This window comes from Chiloscyllium punctatum, chromosome 5, assembly GCF_047496795.1.
Source record: "Chiloscyllium punctatum isolate Juve2018m chromosome 5, sChiPun1.3, whole genome shotgun sequence".
NCBI lineage: Eukaryota > Metazoa > Chordata > Chondrichthyes > Orectolobiformes > Hemiscylliidae > Chiloscyllium > Chiloscyllium punctatum.
The window spans coordinates 124,256,066-124,275,358 of record NC_092743.1 but is presented as its reverse complement, the minus strand read 5'-3'; positions in this window follow the sequence as shown (position 1 = coordinate 124,275,358).

Here is a 19,293-nt window from a genome sequence, read left to right as displayed (position 1 = left end):
TTATTGCAGGCACTGAATCCCAGACCACTGTGACATTGACCAGCCCCTACGGGAGGCAGCCTCACCAAAGAAGCCTGCAAAAGTAACCTGGACACAACAGATGGAACAGGCATTCACTGAATTAAAACATCGACTCGTGTCTGCTCTGCCCTGGGGGTTCCAGACTACACTCAGCCCTTCTACCTATATGTTAATGAATCCGAGGGGTTTGCATTCGGCATCAGCTCCATGGGGATCTCCAGCGCCCTGTTTTTTGACTCTGTACACTTCCCGCCTGTTGTAAGGGGAATGTCGGCATATTTGAGAGCTGTGGCAGCAGCCACGGTAACAGCAGAGAAGGCCATCCCCATCGTGTTCGATCACTCATGCACTATTTTGGTTCTCCATTCGGTCTCCCCGCTGCTAAATTCAGCAGCAACCCAACATTCCACTGCCACCCGGAGAACTGGTTGTGAGGTCACTTTACTGTCCAAAGTCAACCTGCCCCTGCACTGAACCTCACCACCCTGCTTCCACTCACTCAGAACGCCATTGCGGATGACCTTGTTCGGCAGGTTGTCACTCCATGCCCTGACCTCTCTGAAACACCTCTAGACAACCCTGACCTCATACTCTATACAGATGGCTCATCCTTCAGGCCCTCAGACCACTGTACACAGGCAGGGTATGCTATCTGCTCCCCTTTCACAGTCCTGGAGTCAGCTGCGCTGTCAAATGGCACATCCGCACAGGCTGTGGAGCTGTTTGCGCTCACTAGGCTTGTATCATCGCTAAAGGACTCACAGCAAACATTTATACTGACTCCAGATATGCCTTCAGAGTCGTCCATGATTTTGGCCCACTCTGGAGACAGAGAGGCCTCATCACATCAGCAGGGAGGCCACTACAACCTGCCGCACTGATTTCTAATCTCCTGGAAGCAGACCTGTTACCCTCGGAGCTAGCAATTACTAAATGCGCAGCCCACACCTCTGCCACTGAGCCGGTCACCCTCGGGAATACCTCAGCTGACACAGCAGCCCAGGAAACCGCACTGCACCCCACCACCTACATCTTGGTCATCATAGACATGTTCTCCAAATGGGTAGAGACATTTCCCACGAGAAAGGATGACGCATGTACTGCGGTTAAATGCCTCCTAAAGGATGTCATCCCCAGATTTGGAGTCCGCGGTACCATAGGGACGGACAGGGGGACTCAGTTCACTGCTAGGTGTATGACTGGGATTGGCGAGGCTATAGGGATACCATGGCAACACCACATCCCCTACCAACCCCAGTCGTCAGGCATGGTTGAGCGGATGAATGGCACCCTGAAGACGACACTGATTAAAAAATCACTCAAGAAGCAGGACTGACCTGGCCAGACACCTTGCCACTTGCCCTCTATATTATACGTACGCAGGCAAACTGCACGACTGGGCTCACCCCTTTTGAAGTACTTATGGGGCGGCCTATGCCCACTGCGACCAGATCCCCAAAACTCACCACAGACACAGCCCTTCTTCTGATACAAGAGGCCCTCCTAGAGTATGACCAGACCCTTAGCAGGAGCATTAGTGCATCAGGACCGCATTGCCCATTTCCCAAGCAGTGCCCATTCATCCGTTCCGACCCGGGAACTATGTCATGATCAAATCACTAGAAAAAGATTCTCTCTCCCCTAGGTGGAAAGGCCCGTACCTCATCCTAATGACAACCCGGACTGCTGTAAAACTTGAAGGATGGCCCAAATGGACACATACCACCCGCTGCAAGTGGGCTCCACAACCAATGACTAGGGACCACAGAGGAAGACACCACTCCGACCACCGAGGATGGATCCAACTGTTCATGACAGCCATCACTATCAGCACCCTCAGCCTGATCTGTCTGACCAACACACTGTGGCTTGCTGGTAAAAAGGGACAAGGGGCAACACATTTCATAACCCGCCGTGACCTAGAGGCAAACACCTTCTTGCCGTCTGCCCCCTCACTACTCAGCTAGCACAGATTCACTGGGAAAACATCCCTGCCCCCGCCTCTGCTGGGCCAGACTCGGACACTGAGAGCTGCCTGTTTGATGTGGAGCCCTCGCACCTACCAATCCCCCTGGCTCTGGCCACATTGCCCTCTTCTCGTCCCTCCCCTAAGCAAAACAAAAAAAAAAGAATGAGGACTTGTGGGAAAAGATTTGCTAATCCGCGATAGGCCCACAAAAGCAAATTGGCCAAATTGTACCAGGACACCCAGAGTTCCCGAGCACCTCACGAACTGGATCAGACGGCACACAGACAATGGAATACGCTTTCAAGCTCCCATGGACATGACAAGAGGCTCAACGCCCTAAGGGCAGTTTCACAACCTAGGAACAGCAAAGCCACACAAAGAGTAGGACAGACAGACAGGCACCACAGAACAATGGGAGCACCTCACCACTCCAGAAAAGACTTTAACACCGACCTGTGAAGATGAATGGAACCATGATACTGTCAGGATGTTGCATTGTGTGAAGGAACAGCACATTCATCCGATAAACTCTTTTCCAATTAGCACCCTTGCAACTAAATTACTCCATTTTCAGAAATATTGTATTTTCCCGTTTCTTAATCAGTGTCATTGTGCAGCATTAATATAAAAACTGGTCTCATCCTCAGCTTTGGGAGGAGAAATCAAATTCTCTGTGTAGACTGTCAGTTCTGTGTCAGTTAGTCTGTTTTCTCCTCCAGCGATATCACTTGCAATAAACTGTTTGTTAATTTCACTGTGAGCTGTGTTTTGTGATCTTTAACCTACTGGGCAAGTTTCTCCGACAAGACTCCCTCCTGATTGGATACTACTGCAGCACCACATAGAGTCATAGAGATGTACAGCATGGAAACAGACACGTCGGTCCAACCGACAGATATCCCGATCAGATATGCCAACCCAATCCAGTCCAACCTGCCAGCACCCGGCCCATATCCCTCCAAACCCTTCCTATTCATATACCCATCCAAATGCCTCTTAAATGTTGCAATTCTACCAGCCTTCCTCAGGCAGCTCATTCATACCACCCTCTGTGTAAAAACGATGTCCCTTAGGTCTCTTTTATATATTTCCCCTCTCACCTTATTCCAATGCCCTCTAGTTCTGGATTTCCCGACCCTAGGAAAAAGACTTTGTCTATTTACCCTATCCATAACCCTTATAATTTTGTAAACCTCTATAAGCTCACCCCTCAGCCTCCGACACTCCAGAGAAAACAGCCCCAGCCTGTTCAGCCTCTCCCTATAGCACAAATCCTCCAACCCTGGCAACATCCTTGTAAATCTTTTCTGAACCTTTTCAAGTTTCACAAGTTCTTCCGATAGGAAGGAGACCAGAATTGCATGCAATATTCTAACAGTGGCCAAACCAATGTCCTGTATAGCCACAACATGACCTCCCAACTCCTGCATTCATTACTCTGACGATAAAGGAAAGCATACCAAATGCCTCCTTCACTATCCTATCTACTTGTGACTCCACTTTCAAGGAGCTATGAGCCTGCACTCCCAGGTCTCTTTGTTCAGCAACACTCCATAGGACCTTAAGTGTATAAGTCCTGCTAAGATTTGCTTTCCCAAAATGCAGCACCTCGCATTTATCTGAATTAAACTCCATTTGTCATTTCTCAGACCATTGGTCCACCTGGTCAAGATCCTGTTGTAATCTGAGGTAACCTCCTTCGCTGTCCACTACACCTCCAATTTTGACGTCATCTGCAAACTTACTAATTATATCTCTTATGCTCGCATCCAAATCATTTATGTGAATTACGAAAAGTAGAGGATCCAGCATCGATCCTTGTGGTACTCCACTGGTCACAGGCCTCCAGTCTGAAAAACAACCTCCACCATCACCCTGTGTCTCCTACCTTTGAGCCAGTTCTATATCCAAATGGCTAGATTTCCCAGTATTCCATGAGATCTAACCTTGCTAACCAGTCTCCCATGGGGAACCTTGTCGAACGCCTTACTGAAGTCCATATAGATCACATTTACCGCTCTGCCCTCATCAATCCTCTTTGTTACTTCTTCAAAAACCTCAATCAAGTTTGTGAGACATGAGTTCTCATGCACAAAATCATGTTGACTCTCCCTAATCAGTCCTTGCCTTTACAAATACATTTATATCCTGTTCCTCAGGATTCCATCCAATAACTTGCCCACCACCGATGTCAGACTCACTGGTCTATAGTTCCCTGGCTTCTGTCCTGCAGGTAGGGTTAGAAAAGCCCAGCAAGGTATCGGTGGTGCCTGGTTCAATATGTGTAAGGTATGATTTCTTCTGTCTGGTTATATCCGGCTATAGCCTGATTTGTCAATGGGACAGATTTGACACCACCGTGGGTAAGGATGACCTTACAGTATTCTCATCTTATAAAATGTACATTCATAGCACTGTTAAATGGGGACTTACAATTCTTTATAAAACATTCGACAACAGGACAAAGTAAACACTCTCAGATATTATTTCAGTGGCTAAATCCATGATTTATTGTTCTATTAAAATCTGTGGAAATGTATACTTTTAACATTATTTGTATTGTGCAAAACCAACATTGCCCATACTTCTGCCTGAGAGAGGGAGAAAGAGAGAGACAGAGAGAGAGAGAGAGAGAGACAGAGAGAGACAGAGAGACTGTAGAGTAATAGAAGTTTTATTTAATGCTGACAGGTTTGAAGTCCTTAAAAGACTCAGTCAATTCTGACTGCAACATCGTTTTAGAAGTCCCTCAACAACACAGAATAACTACTTATATGAACACTGGAAAAGAAAGTACCTAAACTGGAAATGCCATACTGATCACTTTAAATAGTGCTCATGGGTGGAGATGGTCCTTTGTGCAGCTGAATACTTGTTTTGCTTTGAGTGTTTAAAATGGTGCATTAATATGATCAGTGAGGCTCAAAACCACATCACTGTCTGTCAACTCTGCATGCTTCCAGTGCTCACAAATGATGGGCATCCATACAAAACAGAAGAAAACCTTCTAACTTTGTTTTTAACTCTTTGAGATTACATTTCCAACATCATTGGCACTACTGAGTCAAATGTTGCAAACAAAATTTCTAGTTTGATTATGAGTTAATTTTATTGGAACAAGCTCAGATTATCCTACAAATTAGTTTACGTTATCCAATAAATTAGTCAGATTATCCTAATAATTAGTTATATTACACTGTCAGTTAGATAGATTAAGCATATCCCTCCTACGTTGAGGATTTTTTTCCAGCTGTACTCTTAGCAACACGTTCCTCCTGTTGCAGTGAGGATAAAAGGCGTTTCTCTCTTCTATTCCACATCTTCCATCAAGATATCCAGCACAATGTCTGTTAGTCTGTGTTGGTATTCTCCCATTGTCAGCCAATATACAGTTAGGGAGCGCTGGTTAGAATTAGAATTAGGTTTTATTATCATGTGTATTCAAGAACAGGGATACAGGAGTACAGTGAAAAATTTACAATGTCACCATTTATGTCACCTACAAAATCTTAGCTAAAAAGTAGAAAAAAAGTAATAAGTGAAAAGTTCCAAATTACAGTCTTTCTTTAACCATAAGCTTGTAGTCGCTCCATGCTGGGCTTTTCCCATGAGGGCTCGATCTCTTTCCCATGCTGAGCTCAATCTCTCTATCCGTGTACCCCCCGTGCTGCTGTCTCCCTGCCAATGGCTTCCCTCCCTCTCCCACACTGGGATCAATCTCTATATCCCTGTGCCCCTCATGCTGCTGTCTTCCAATCAATGGCCTCCCTCCCTCTCCCACACTGGGATCAATCTCTATATCCCTGTGCCCCCCTGTGTTGCTGTCTCCCAGCCAATGGCCTCCCTCCCTCTCCCACACTGGGATCAATCTCTCTATCCCTGTGCCCCCCGTGCTGCTGTCTTCCAACCAACGGCCTTCCTCCCTCTCCCACACTGGGATCAATCTCTCTATCCGTGTGCCACCCGTGCTGCTGTCTTCCAACCAACGGCCTTCCTCCCTCTCCCACACTGGGATCAATCTCTCTATCCCTGTGCCCCCCTGTGTTGCTGTCTCCCAGCCAATGGCCTCCCTCCCTCTCCCACACTGGGATCAATCTCTCTATCCCTGTGCCCCCCGTGCTGCTGTCTTCCAACCAACGGCCTTCCTCCCTCTCCCACACTGGGATCAATCTCTCTATCCGTGTGCCACCCATGTTGCTGTCTCCCAACCAATGGCCTCCCTCCCACTCCCACGCTGGGATCAATCTCTCGATCCCTGTGCCCCCTCATGCTGCTGCCTCCCAGCCAATGGCCTCCCTCCCTCCCTCTCCCACACTGGAATCAATCTCTCGATCCCTGTGCTCCCCCCCCTCATGCTGCTGCCTCCCAACCAATGGCCTCCCTCCCACTCCCACACTGGAATCAATCTCTCGATCCCTGTGCCCCCGTGCTGCTGTCTCCCAGCCAATGGCCTCCCTCCCTCTCCCATGCTGAGATCGATCTCTCGATGCCTGCGCTTCCGTGCTACCACTTTGCTGCTGAGCACCGTCCGGGCTCACCAGCTGCCACACCACAGGCCCCTGGAGCCCTGCTCTGGTGCTGCTCCGGCCCCCAGCCACTTCCACAAAGCCGCCGACTGCCGGAGCTCTCCCGGCACACCGAAAAACTTGTGGCCAACAGCCAAAGTCCCCACTCTTGGGCCCTGAACCACCACTGTCACTACCTCCGCAGCCGAGCTCACTCCAGAAGGTAAATAGGAAAAAAATACAAAACTTTAAGCTGCGCAGGTGGAAATGGACAGGCGTGAAAAGTTTGATTGCATTGCTTGCATGGCTGGTTGTCATGCTTATTAGATTAGATTAGATTACTTACAGTGTGGAAACAGGCCCTTCGGCCCAACAAGTCCACACCGCCCCGCCGAAGCGTAACCCACCCATACCCCTACATCTATATCTACCCCTTACCTAACACTACGGGCAATTTAGCCTGGCCAATTCACCTGACCTGCACATCTTTGGAGTATGGGAGGAAACCGGAGCACCCGGAGGAAACCCACGCAGACACGGGGAGAATGTGCAAACTCCACACAGTCAGTCGCCTGAGGTGGGAATTGAACCCGGGTCTCTGACGCTGTGAGGCAGCAGTGCTAACCACTGTGCCACCGTGCCGCTACGTTTCATGCATCATGAAACGTGCTCCCAATTTTTGAGTTTGCAGTTTAACCACCCACTCCTCCTCCACCAAAATGTTCAGCATCCAGAATGACTTTACAGACATGAGGGAAGATTTAACTTTGTTCCATACATAAGGTGATAACAAATTTGCAAATTATTTCTCGACTCTCCCAATTTTTAAGTCACACACAGCATGGTGTAAAAAAAAGAGCAAATCTTTTGAGGTGGCACGTGGCTCAGTGGTTAGCACTGCTGCCTCACAGCACCAGGGACCTGGGTTTGATCCCCACCTCGGGTGACTGTCTATGGGGCGTTTGCACATTCTCCCCGTGTTTGCATGGGTCTCCTCCCACAGTCCAAAGATGTGCAGCTCAGACCATGTTAAATTGCCCATAGTGTTAGGTGCATTAGTAAGGGGCAAATATAAGGTAGGGGAATGGATCTGGTTGGGCTACTCTTTGGAGGGTCAGTGTGGATTTGTTGGGCCAAAGAGCCTATTTCCATGCTGTAGGATATCTTCAGGAATTTCCAGAGAATTTCAATGTCAGTGGGCAGGATCTTTCAGTTGCTGGACTTTCCTGGTACTCCAAAAAAAAAGGGATAGGCTACAAAGCCCACCAAACATTCCCTAGAATGCTAACTGGCTGGGGATAGGAATTACACCCTTCACTCAGGAGGGGGTCTCATCTCAAAGGGGGAAGGCTGGAACTGTAGGTCAACTTCAAATTCTAATTGCTGTGTTTGAAGGACCAGCTAAGTTCAGCGGGTCTCATGAAGGGGACTTGTGAAAAAGACCAGTTTGGGAGCTGGGCAGCATAACGCAACAGGAGAGTTTTGATTGGAAAGGCCAAGAGAGGAGGCAGAACATTAGGGTGGAAGGATGATAAAGGATTCTCACTGGGATATGCTTTAAGATGCACCCCTCTTACCCACCCCAGTCCTCAACAAGGTAACCTGCTAGGTGTACACTCCATTCAGGGTGTGCCTCATTCACTAGTCTCAATATTGAAGCTGGTGAGGAAACAGTCCTGATATGATTATTAGTTGGTCACTTAAGGAATTCAGTTTTGGCAAGAGCAGGTAAATGGCCTTCAGACTCCCCAACACTACTGAAAATTTTAGATATGTAGAGGACTATTGTGGAGGCAGTAGAGACAAGGAATTTTATTGTCCCCAGGGGACAGGCCGCCTACTTGCGGAACGTTTCAGAGAACACCTCTGGGACATCCGGACCAACCAACCCAACCACCCCGTAGCTCAACACTTCAACTCCCCCTCCCATTCCACCAAGGACATGCAGGTCCTTGGACTCCTACATCGTCAGACCATAGCAACACGACGGTTGGAGAAAGAGCGCCTCATATTTCTCCTAGGAACCCTCCAACCACAAGGGATGAACTCAGATTTCTCCAGTTTCCTCATTTCTCCTCCCCCCACCTTGTTTCAGTCAAATCCCTCGAACTCAGCACCACTTTCCTAACCTGCAATCTTCTTCCTGACCTCTCCGCCCCCACCCCACTCCGGCCTATCACCCTCACCTTAACCTCCTTCCACCTATCGCATTTCCAATGCCCCTCCCCCAAGTCCCTCCTCCCTACCTTTTATCTCAGCCTGCTGGACACACTTTCCTCATTCCTGAAGAAGGGCTCATGCCCGAAACGTTGATTCTCCTGCTCCTTGGATGCTGCCTGACCTGCTGCGCTTTTCCAGCAACACATTTTCAGCTCAATTTTATTGTTCCCACTCCAACCTCACCTGAAAACCAGCTACACTATGAATTGTTTTTAAATTGTTGTTACTCTTGTGGCAAATTACAACACAGCAAGCATTGAGATAAAAGTACTGTGTAATCTTTTTTGTAGGTGTCTCGATTTAATTTGATTACACATGCAGTTAAACCTCAGTCGTGAGAATAAAGTGAATGATCGTTTGTCTTAAAACTGAATGTGATGTTGCTGTAACATAGGAAGAAGGGGGCAATACTTTCCCACTTGTATTTTCAAATTGACCTGGATTGACTGTGCTCTGTCAATGACTCAATTTTAACTGCTGGGAGAACAATTCTGTCCATTTGTGCACAAAATAGTCTCAAGCAAGCTGTTAAATAGAACATGCTGAAGCAAAGCAACATTGCAGTTGTAAATCCTGGCATTGCATTTTCAAACTGGAGCCTACCTAAATCTGTGTAGTGTATATTATCACTTAAAGGACAGAAATTATCTTCATGATGTCAAAGTTTGGAATAGAGTTTGCTACAAGGTGTTCAAAAATGTAGACTTCCATATTGTCTTGGTTTCCTGCGGTTTTTGATAGGTTATTAGAACCTTTTCTCCAGGCAGTTCCACTCTGCCTCCTCCTGTTCTGAATTACTTTGTGGGGAAGGTGAAGAGCTCAGAATGTTCAGTACTAGGGACAAGTGGCTTGACTAAGGTCCAGTAGACAGTGCTGTAGCAGTGGGATCAAGCTGAGCACCGGAGAATGCTAATCTGCCAGATGTTCCTATTTCCAATGAGATCTGTCCCACTCATTGATCACAACATTCTAAGCAGATACCAGGATGACACTTGGGAGAAGGAGGATCCAAAATGCAGAAGTTGAGAAAATGGATTTAAATTTCTTGGGCAAATCTATGTAAGAAGTGAGGAGGAATTGGAAGTTTTGGTGGGTTTAAAAATGGACAAACATCCAGGTTTGAATGAGCTGTATCCCGGAATATTGTGGGAGGCCATGACACAAATTTTAAATTGTCTTTGGCTGCAGGATAGGTGTCACAGGACTGGAGACCAGCTAATGTGGTTCCATTTGACCAGGAAAATGATACAGATGGACCAGGAAACTAAAAATCAGTGAATCCAATGTCAGTAGTGGGGAAATTATTCAAGAAATTAGAGAGAGAAAAAAATTAATCTGCATTTAGATTAGATTCCTTACAGTGTGGAAACAGGCTTTTCAGCACAAGTCCACACCGACCCTCCAAAGGGGTAACCCACCCAGATTCATTTCCCTCTGACTAATGCACCTAACACTTGGGCAAGTTAGCATGGCCAATTCACTTGACCTGTACATCTTTGGACTGTGGGAGAAAACTGGAGCACCCGGAGGAAACCCACACAGACATGGGGAGAATGTGCAAACTCCACACAGACAGTCGCCTGGGGCTCAAATCAAACCAGTGTCCCGGGCGCTATGAGGCAACAGTGTTAACCATTGAGGCACCGTGCCACCCCAATTTAGAGAAGTAGGATTTGATCAAGGACAGTCAGCCTCGCATTATTAAAAGAATGTCATGCGTAACAAACCTGGTGGAATTTTTCAAGGCAGTGACAAAGTTTTTGGATCAGGGTCGGACAGTTTATGAAGTTTGTATGGATTTCAGCAAGGCCTTTGACAATGTCCCTCATGAGGATCTGTCAAAGAAGACAAAAACTCATGAAATCCATGGTAATTTGGCAAGTTGGATCCAAAATTGACTAAGTGACATAAGTTAAAGGATGGTGGCTGCAGTGACATACCACAGGAATCAATGCTGAGTCCCTTATTGTTTGTGATTGTTCATAAATGATGTAGTTGAGAATGAGAGGGATGATAAGTAAATTTGTGGATAACACAAAGATTGGCCAGGTGGCTGACAGTAAAGAAGATGATGTTAGGTTACAGGATGATATAAGCAGATTGGTCAGATGGGCAGATCAATGGCAGATGGAATTTAACCATTACAAATATGAGCCGTTTCACTTTGGAAGAAACAGTAAAACAAGGGAGTACTCAATAAATGGCAGAACACTAGGAAGCTCAGAGGGACAGTGAGATCTTGGATGCTGGTCTACCAATCTTTGAAAGTGACAGGGCAGGCTAATAAGTAGAAGGCATACGGGACGTTGCCTCTATCAGTCATGGCATAGATAATCAGAGCAGGGAAGTTATATGTTGGAGCTGTACAGAAACTTTGTTTCAGCAACAGCTTGGGTACTGTGTGCAGTTCTAGTTGCCACATCATAGCAAGGATGTGATTGCATTGGAGGGGACGCAAAGGAGCTTCATCAGGATTTTACCTGGGATGAAACATTTCAGCTTTGAAGAGATGCTGGACAAGTTAAGGTCATTTTCTTTGGATAGAAAATCTTGAGAGTGGACCTGATAGAGCTGTGTAAGATTGAGGGGAGTGAACAAGATGAGTAGAAAGCAGCTGTCCCTCTTGGTTGGAAGGTCAATAACAAAGGGTCATAATTTTAAAGTGAAGGTGAGAGGTTTAAAGGATATTTTAGGAAAAACACCTTCACTCAGAGAGTGATAGGGGTCTGGAAAACACTGCCTGAGGCAGGAAACCTCACAATCTTCACTTAAAACAAAATTGAATATAAAGATAAGGGTGTCTTGAAAACACTACATAAGATACATTTTAGACTACACCTGGAGCAGACCAAACATCCTCAAACATAGCAAGGAGATAACCAAGATCCGAACTTTTATCTTATTTAAAGGCAAGTGTAAGACTGTGTTTGAGGTCTGATTTATATTGGTCAAACTAGCAGGCCTTAAGCAAAACACACTTTATTCTTATACCATGGTTAAAAAAAAACATAACTTTAACTCTGTTGAAACACTTAACAAAATAACATATTATTTAACTATGACTCAATAGACAATAGACAATAGGTGCAGGTGTAGGCTATTTGGCCCCTCGAGCCAGCACCACCATTCATTATGATCATGGCTGATCATCCTCAATCAGTATCCTGTTCCTGCCTTATCCCCATAACCCTTGATTCACTATCTTTAAGAGATCTGTCCATTTCTTTCTTGTAAGTATCCAGAGACTTAGCCTCCACTGCCTTCTGGGGCAGAGCATTCCCATATGTTCACCACTCTCTGAGTGAAGAAGTTTCTCCTCAACTCTGTTCTAAATGGCCTACCCCTTATTTTTAAACTATGTCCTTTGGTTTTGGACTTACCCATCAGCAGAAACATGCTTCCTGTCTCCAGAGTGTCTAATCCTTTAATAATCTTATAAGTATCAATCTCAATTATAAGTATCACTACTCTTTGCTTCCTGTCAGCCAGCCAATTTTCAATCCAAGTCAGTATTGTGCCTCCAATACCATGTGCCCTAAGTTTGCTCGTGAATCTCCTGTGTGGGACTTTATCAAAGGTTTTCTGAAAGTCCAAGTACACTACATCCACCAGCTCATCCTTGTCCATCTTCATAGTTACATCCTCAATAAATTCCAGAAGATTAGTCAAGCACGATTTCCACTTCGTAAATCCATGCTGACTCTGACCTATCCTGTTACTGCTGTCCAAATGAGTCATAATTTCATCTTTTATAATTGACTCCAGCATCTTTCCCACCACTGGCGTTAGGCTAACCAGTCTATAATTCCCTGTTTTCTCTCTCCCTCCCTTTTTGAAAAGTGGGACAACATTAGCCACCCTGCAATCCACAGAAACTGATCCTGAATTTATAGAATATTGGAAAATGATTACCAATGCATCCACAATTTCTAGAGCCACCTCCTGAAGTACCCTGGGATGCAGACCATCAGGTCCCAGGGACTTATCAGCCTTCAAACCTAACAGTTTATCCAATACCATTTCCTGCCTAATATAAATTCCCTTCAGTTCATCCATTACCCTAGGTCCTTCAGCCACTATCTAGGAGATTGCTTGTGTCTTCCCCAACTCTTCTGCCATTTCCTTGTTCCCCATAATAAATTCACCCATTTCCATCTTCAAGGGCCCAATTTTAGTCTTAACCATTTTTTTCTTTTCACATACCTAAAAAAGCTTTACTATCCTCTTCTACATTTTTGGCCAGTTTGCCTTTGTACCTCATTTTTTTCTCCACGTATTGCCTTTTTAGTTATCCGCTCATCTTTGCTATGTTATACTTCTTCTCTTTTATCTTTATACAGTCCTTAACTTCCCTCGTCAGCCATGGCCGCTCTTGACTCATCAACTGTTCCAATGTGGGAGCATTCCATAAACACATTCTTGGCAAAGACAAACATAGCCAAACAGATTTGCTCACATTTTATCTCTTCCAATCAAGGAGCAAGGAAAATCTAAAAGAATGAAGGTAGCAACAGAGACAGAACTCAAACTTTTTGCAGCATCAGAGAAAGAGCTATATCTAGCAGCTTCAACTTCAAAACACTGACTTCAATAACTGAAAGCAAAACCTGAAACTCTGGGTCTGTGTAGGCCTGAGCTATTTATTTTGCTTTCCGTGGTGCAGATATCTCGGTACCAGGCTTACTGTACCCCTCTTGAAGAGAAACTGGACAGACAAATACTTCTTAGTGGCATATCCAATCACATGTGAATAGTTTTGGACTCTTTATCTAAGGAAAGATGTACTGAGGCAGTCCAGAGAAGGTTCATGAGGTTGATTCCAGGTGTGGAGGGATTGATTATGAGGAGATGTTGAGGGGGTTGGGCTTTTACTCATTGGCATTTAGAATAATGAGAGACACCTTATTGAAACATAAAGAATTCTTAGGAAGCTTGACAGAGTAGTTGATTCCCCTTTTAAGAGAATCTCGGACTAAAGGGTATAATGCCAATATATGACATCACTCATTAATGACAGAGACAGCAATTTTTCTTTCTATCCAAGTGTAGTGAATCTGTGGAATTCTTTTCAGATTATCAGATCAGCCATGATCTCATTGAAAGGTAGAGTGAACTCAATGGGCTGAATGGCTTACTACGGCTCCTATGTCTTATGAAAGCAGAATAACATACATTCACTATAGCTAATTATATCCCATTATTTTTCAGGCAGTTCAAGAGTACTGTTCCACCTTTTTTTGCTTTCTATACAGCGACTGAGTGCTTTAAGCATTAGCTAATAATTCCTTGAATCTTTAAAAGTAGTAAAGCTGTAATATATCAAAGAAACAACCAGTCTTTTAACGAAACTTGGAGCATACATTTATCAAAAAAAAAGGTTTGGATAGTTCATGAAAGAAATACATCAAATCTTGACTTAAACATTTTAAAGTTTAATAATGCAGGTAATGTACCAGACATTTTGGAATAAAACTTTTGAAATAAATTAATGGCAAGGTAAATCATGCATTTCAAAAGGTTAGAACGAACCTTCTCTGGGGTAAACCATAATTAGCTGTATTTCAACTAGGTGCTTAAGTGAACTATCCATATTAAAGTTATTCAGCTATTTCCTTCAAAAGTGCTCTTATTTCTGATACCCTTAATAAAATCTATTTTATCAGAACTCTGTGACTTGCATCCTGCACCATGTCTCACTCATGCATCTCCTTCATTCTACTGACCTACTTGATCCATCACACCATCCATTGGCAAAGCAGATGGTTGTAGTATGTAGTACATACAAGAGTTACTCTTCAAAGGAGCACTTTACAAATATGTGATCTCTACTACTTAGAAGGATGAAAGTAACAGATAATTGGAAACATGGCCACTTGAACATTCTCCTCCAAGCCCATAACATTGTGACTTAAAACCATCTCCTTGCTCCTTGTTAGATCAAAACCATGGAACATCCTAGCTAACATATAACCTTACGCTGTGGTTTACTGTGTACATTTACACTCTTATCTGCTGTAACCATCCAACATAAGTGGATTTCGAGTGCATGGTACATCATCACTTTCAACTGTAAAAGTGTGATCTGTGCCAATTAATCTCAAAGGATGCATTCTAATAGTTTCCCCATCACCGCTAATAAGCTTGCCTGGGCCTTTCCACTTTTACTGTCTTCTCTTTAATAATATACCATGTCACCAGACTTATTTTCATTATTACATAATGTTGTAAGGCTTGTTGAATTTTCTCTGAATCCTCAGTCTTTATGAATGCCCTTCTTCTTGCATATACTGTTTAGGTGCTCAAAAAAAGGTGGAACTAATTGTAGTCCCTTTTCAAGACTATGGGTGATCACTCATTACCACAGGATTTTTTTGTGCTTCAGCCAAAAAAATCATTGTTATGCACTCTATCTCTCAACTATTTGTAATGAGTTCTTTACATGGGCTATCCACTCCAGTGCACACCTTAGTTTAAAGTGTCAGCAAAGATTTCATGAAGCAGGCTATTTATTATTACTTGATTTCTTTCAAAACATGCATTAATAAAGGGACTTGTTATTGTTGTGTTCATTACTATAATGTTGACATTTTCATTAATAGCTTTAAATTCATCTTTAGTGAAACTCCCACATTGTCAGTTAGGAATATAGACAGTGCCCTTCCCGTCCAGTTCCCTTTATCCATTACCTTGTCCCTGATCAGTTTTTTTTCCTCCCATTAGTATATATTATTGAAGATTGGCTAAATTTAGTAATCATGTATATGAAGTATCTCATTGATAGGAGACTCACTATAGGAAATAGTGTCCATTTATTTAACATATATCATGTTTATCACTGATCTCTCCTATTAGTTCTAGTGAATATTGTCCCTTGCTCCCATAGCCATTAATAAGATTTTTAACCAGTGAGAATAAACTTGGAGGCACAGTAGACAGTGAAGAAGATCCTCTGAGATTACAAAGGGATGGGTCAATGGACTCTGGTAGATGATGTTCAATCTGGGTAAATGTAAGGTTTGTACAACAAACAGAATTAGAACTTATATGGTTAATGGTAGGGCCTTGGGTAGTATTGTAGAATAGAGAGACTTAGGGGTTCAGGTATATAATTCTTTGCAGTTTGTGTGTCACATGTGGACATGGTGGTTAAATAGGTATTTAGAACACTTGCCTTCATAGCTCAGCCCTTTGTAAATGGGAGTTGGGATGTTAGGTTGAGGTTGTACAGAACACTGGTGAGGTCTCTTCTAGAGTACTGTGTCCAATTCTGGTTTCCTCATCATGCGAAAAATATTATTAAGCTGGAGAGGGCTCTGAGGAGATTTAGCAGGATGTTGCTGCGTGTATAAGGTTTGAGTTTTCTCACTGAAGCATAGGATATTGAGAGGCGACCTTTTAGAAGTTAATAAAATAAAATAGATAGGGTTAATGGTAGTTGTCTTTTCCCAAGGATGGGGACTTTCAAGATCGGGGCAAATTTTAAAAATACGAACAGAGAATTTTTTTAAAAAGGCACTGGGGCAAATGTTTTACACAGAGGGTGTAAATTTCATGCGGAATGAATTTCCTGAGGAAGTGATGAATGTGGGTACAATTACAACATTTAAAAGATATTTGGATGAGTACATGAATAGGAAAGATTTGAAGGGACATGGGCCAGGAGCAGACAGATGGGACTAGCTTAGTTTGGGATTTTTTTCAGCATGAACTGGTTAGACCGAAGGGTCTGTTTCCATGCTGTATGACTCATTGGCAGCTTGCCATGTCATAGAGTCAATGTAAATAATTCCCTTTGAGTCCCTCAGCCTGTTGGCCATTACTATTTCTTTAAACTTAGAAAGGGCAACTGTGAGGGCATGAAAGCTGAGATGGATGATGTGAACTCACATACTAGGGCAGAAGAAAAAACAATAACGGAACAGTGGTAGATATTTAAGGCGATATTCCAGAATACTCAGCATAAAGTTTTTAAAAATCTAAAACCAGGACCTTCGATCCATTGTTAACTGAGAAGATGTGGAGAACATCAAACTTAAGGGAAAAAGAAAGTAATTGCACAAAAGTGAGTGGTAGGTCGGGAAACCTTTCAGAAAGATTAACAGAAAATGACTAAGAGATTAAACACCCAACCCAACCACCAGATGCCTGGAGGAAGAACGCCTCATCTTCCGCCTTGGGACTCTCCAACCCCATGGCATCAATGTGGATTTCACCAGTTTCCTCATTTCCCATCCCCCCACCTTACCCCAGTTCCAACTTTCTACCTCAGCATTGCCCTCATGACCTGTCCTGCCAGTCCATCTTCCTTCCTACCTATCCATTTTAACCTCCCTCTGACCCCTCACCAATTACCCCACCTCCATTCACCTATAACGCTCTCTGCTACCTTCCCCCCAACCCCACCCCCTCCCATTTATCTCTCAGCCCCATGGCTCCCAGCCTCATTCCTGATGAAGGGCTTTTGCTTGAAATATCGATTTCCCTGTTCCTCTGATGCTGCCTGACCTGCTTGTGCTTTTCCATGGCTGCACTCTTAACTCTAATCTCCAGCATCTGTAGTCCTCACTTTCGCCTAAAAGGTTAATTAGTCCAAACAAGTTAGAACCTCAGAAGAAGTTGGCTAGAAAGTTAAAAATAGATAACAAGAGTTTCTAAAGATAACTAGAAAGGAATGGAGTAAGCCAAGTCAGTGTTGGTACTTCAAAGAATGAGAATGGGGAGTAAGTAACAAATGTGATGAATAACATTTTGTTTCTGGATTAATTACAGAGGATATAAAAACAAAAATCCTGTAATTAATCAGGGAATTGAAGGAAGAGAGGAATTTGATGAAATTATAATCAGCAGGGAATCAACTTATGGAACTATGAGTTGATAAATCCTCAGATCCTGATGAACTTCATCCTTGAATCCAAAAATACATGGCCAATGAGATAGCAGATGGGCTGGCATTAATTTTCCAACATTTACTAGATTCAGGAAAGGTTTTATTAGATTCAAATGTAGAAAATATAATTCCTCTATTCAAGAACGGATCATTAGGGAAGTTAAAGCTAGACACTTGAATAAACTCAAGGTAATTGGGAAAAGTCAACAAGGTTTTATGAATGACATTTTAAAAAGCTATTGATCTTTCCTCAGTTATTCCCAGGGTTCATTGTTTTGTTATAGTTACCCAATCACTGTTAAATAACTGACAAACTGTCAAGTCCTTCTTCATTATGATGTTTCTATGCTATATCTATAGAGTTTCAAAGTTCCATACCATTCAATCCTCCATTTTCAGATATTGCTGAATGTCCAACCTGTGCCAGCAAACTTGCCTGTAATGAATATTTTTCCAGGATTTTCTTTTAAATTCATCTAGCTTTTCTGAAAGTGTGTTTCTTTTGAAAATCTATCTCCACCTGATACTTAGAATCTATCCACATTTGACATCATAGAATTATCCAACATTTTAAAGATGAGGACTGAAATAGAAATTTCCAAATAAAGTGTTCTGCAATATTGCATATAGACTACTAAATTCCAACATATATTTATTAACTGAATATTCTTCAATGATTGGGCTTCCTAAGTTTTTTAATAGCCTGACCATGCTGTAGATATATTTAATAGGCATACTTTCTTTTAAATATTGTCGAGACGTATTAGTAGATCATTAAAGCTATCCTCGGTGTCTAATTTATGAGCCTCCCACTCTGAAAATACTCTGTACCTTATCTTGCTTTTGTTAAGAAATGACATTGTCTTGACCATACCATGATATTCCTTTAAAGTTGCAACTCAGGCCCTTACATCTAATTCATTTTTCCATTAATCATAAGATTTACTGAAATCATATCTATCAATTTTATATTTGGTTTCAATTTGGTTTCAGCTTGTCATTTCCAAATCAACTCCAATTTGAATCTTTGCTTAAATAAATCTTAGTTTCCAATCTCCACATTAAGGTAATAATCATCAGCTACAAATGTTATTTGAATACAAACCATTGGTGGGTTTGAAACCAAATACGAGCAATGCTTTCATTATTTCTGCAACCATCACTTTCAATGTTCTAGATGAAAGCTATTGGTAGCCAGGCATTTCTCAACTTCCAATCCCATTAATTTCTCCAATGCAATCTTTTTCCCTGATATTAATTTCTTTCAGTTCCATATTCTAATTGGACCTTTGATTTTAATTATTTCATGGAGTCTTGGTCTATCTTCCTTTGTGACGATAGACACAAATTACTGATATAGTTTTTCTACCAACTGTTTATTTCCTATGATAATTTCTCCAGTCCCTGTCTGTGATTTAGCCCCATTTGTCTTTGCTAATCATTTACTTTTCACAAATCTTTAGATGCTGTTACAATGGGCGGCGCAGTGGCTCAGTGGTTAGCACTGTTGCCTCACAGTGCCAGGGTCCAGGTTCGATGCCAGTCTTGGGTGACTGTCTATGTGGAGTTTTCATATTTGTCCCGTATCTGTGTGGTTTCCTCCCACATTCCAAAGATGTGCAGGTCAGGTGAATTGGCTGTGCTAAATTGTACATAGTTGTTAGGTGCGTTAGTCAGAGGGGGTGGGTACT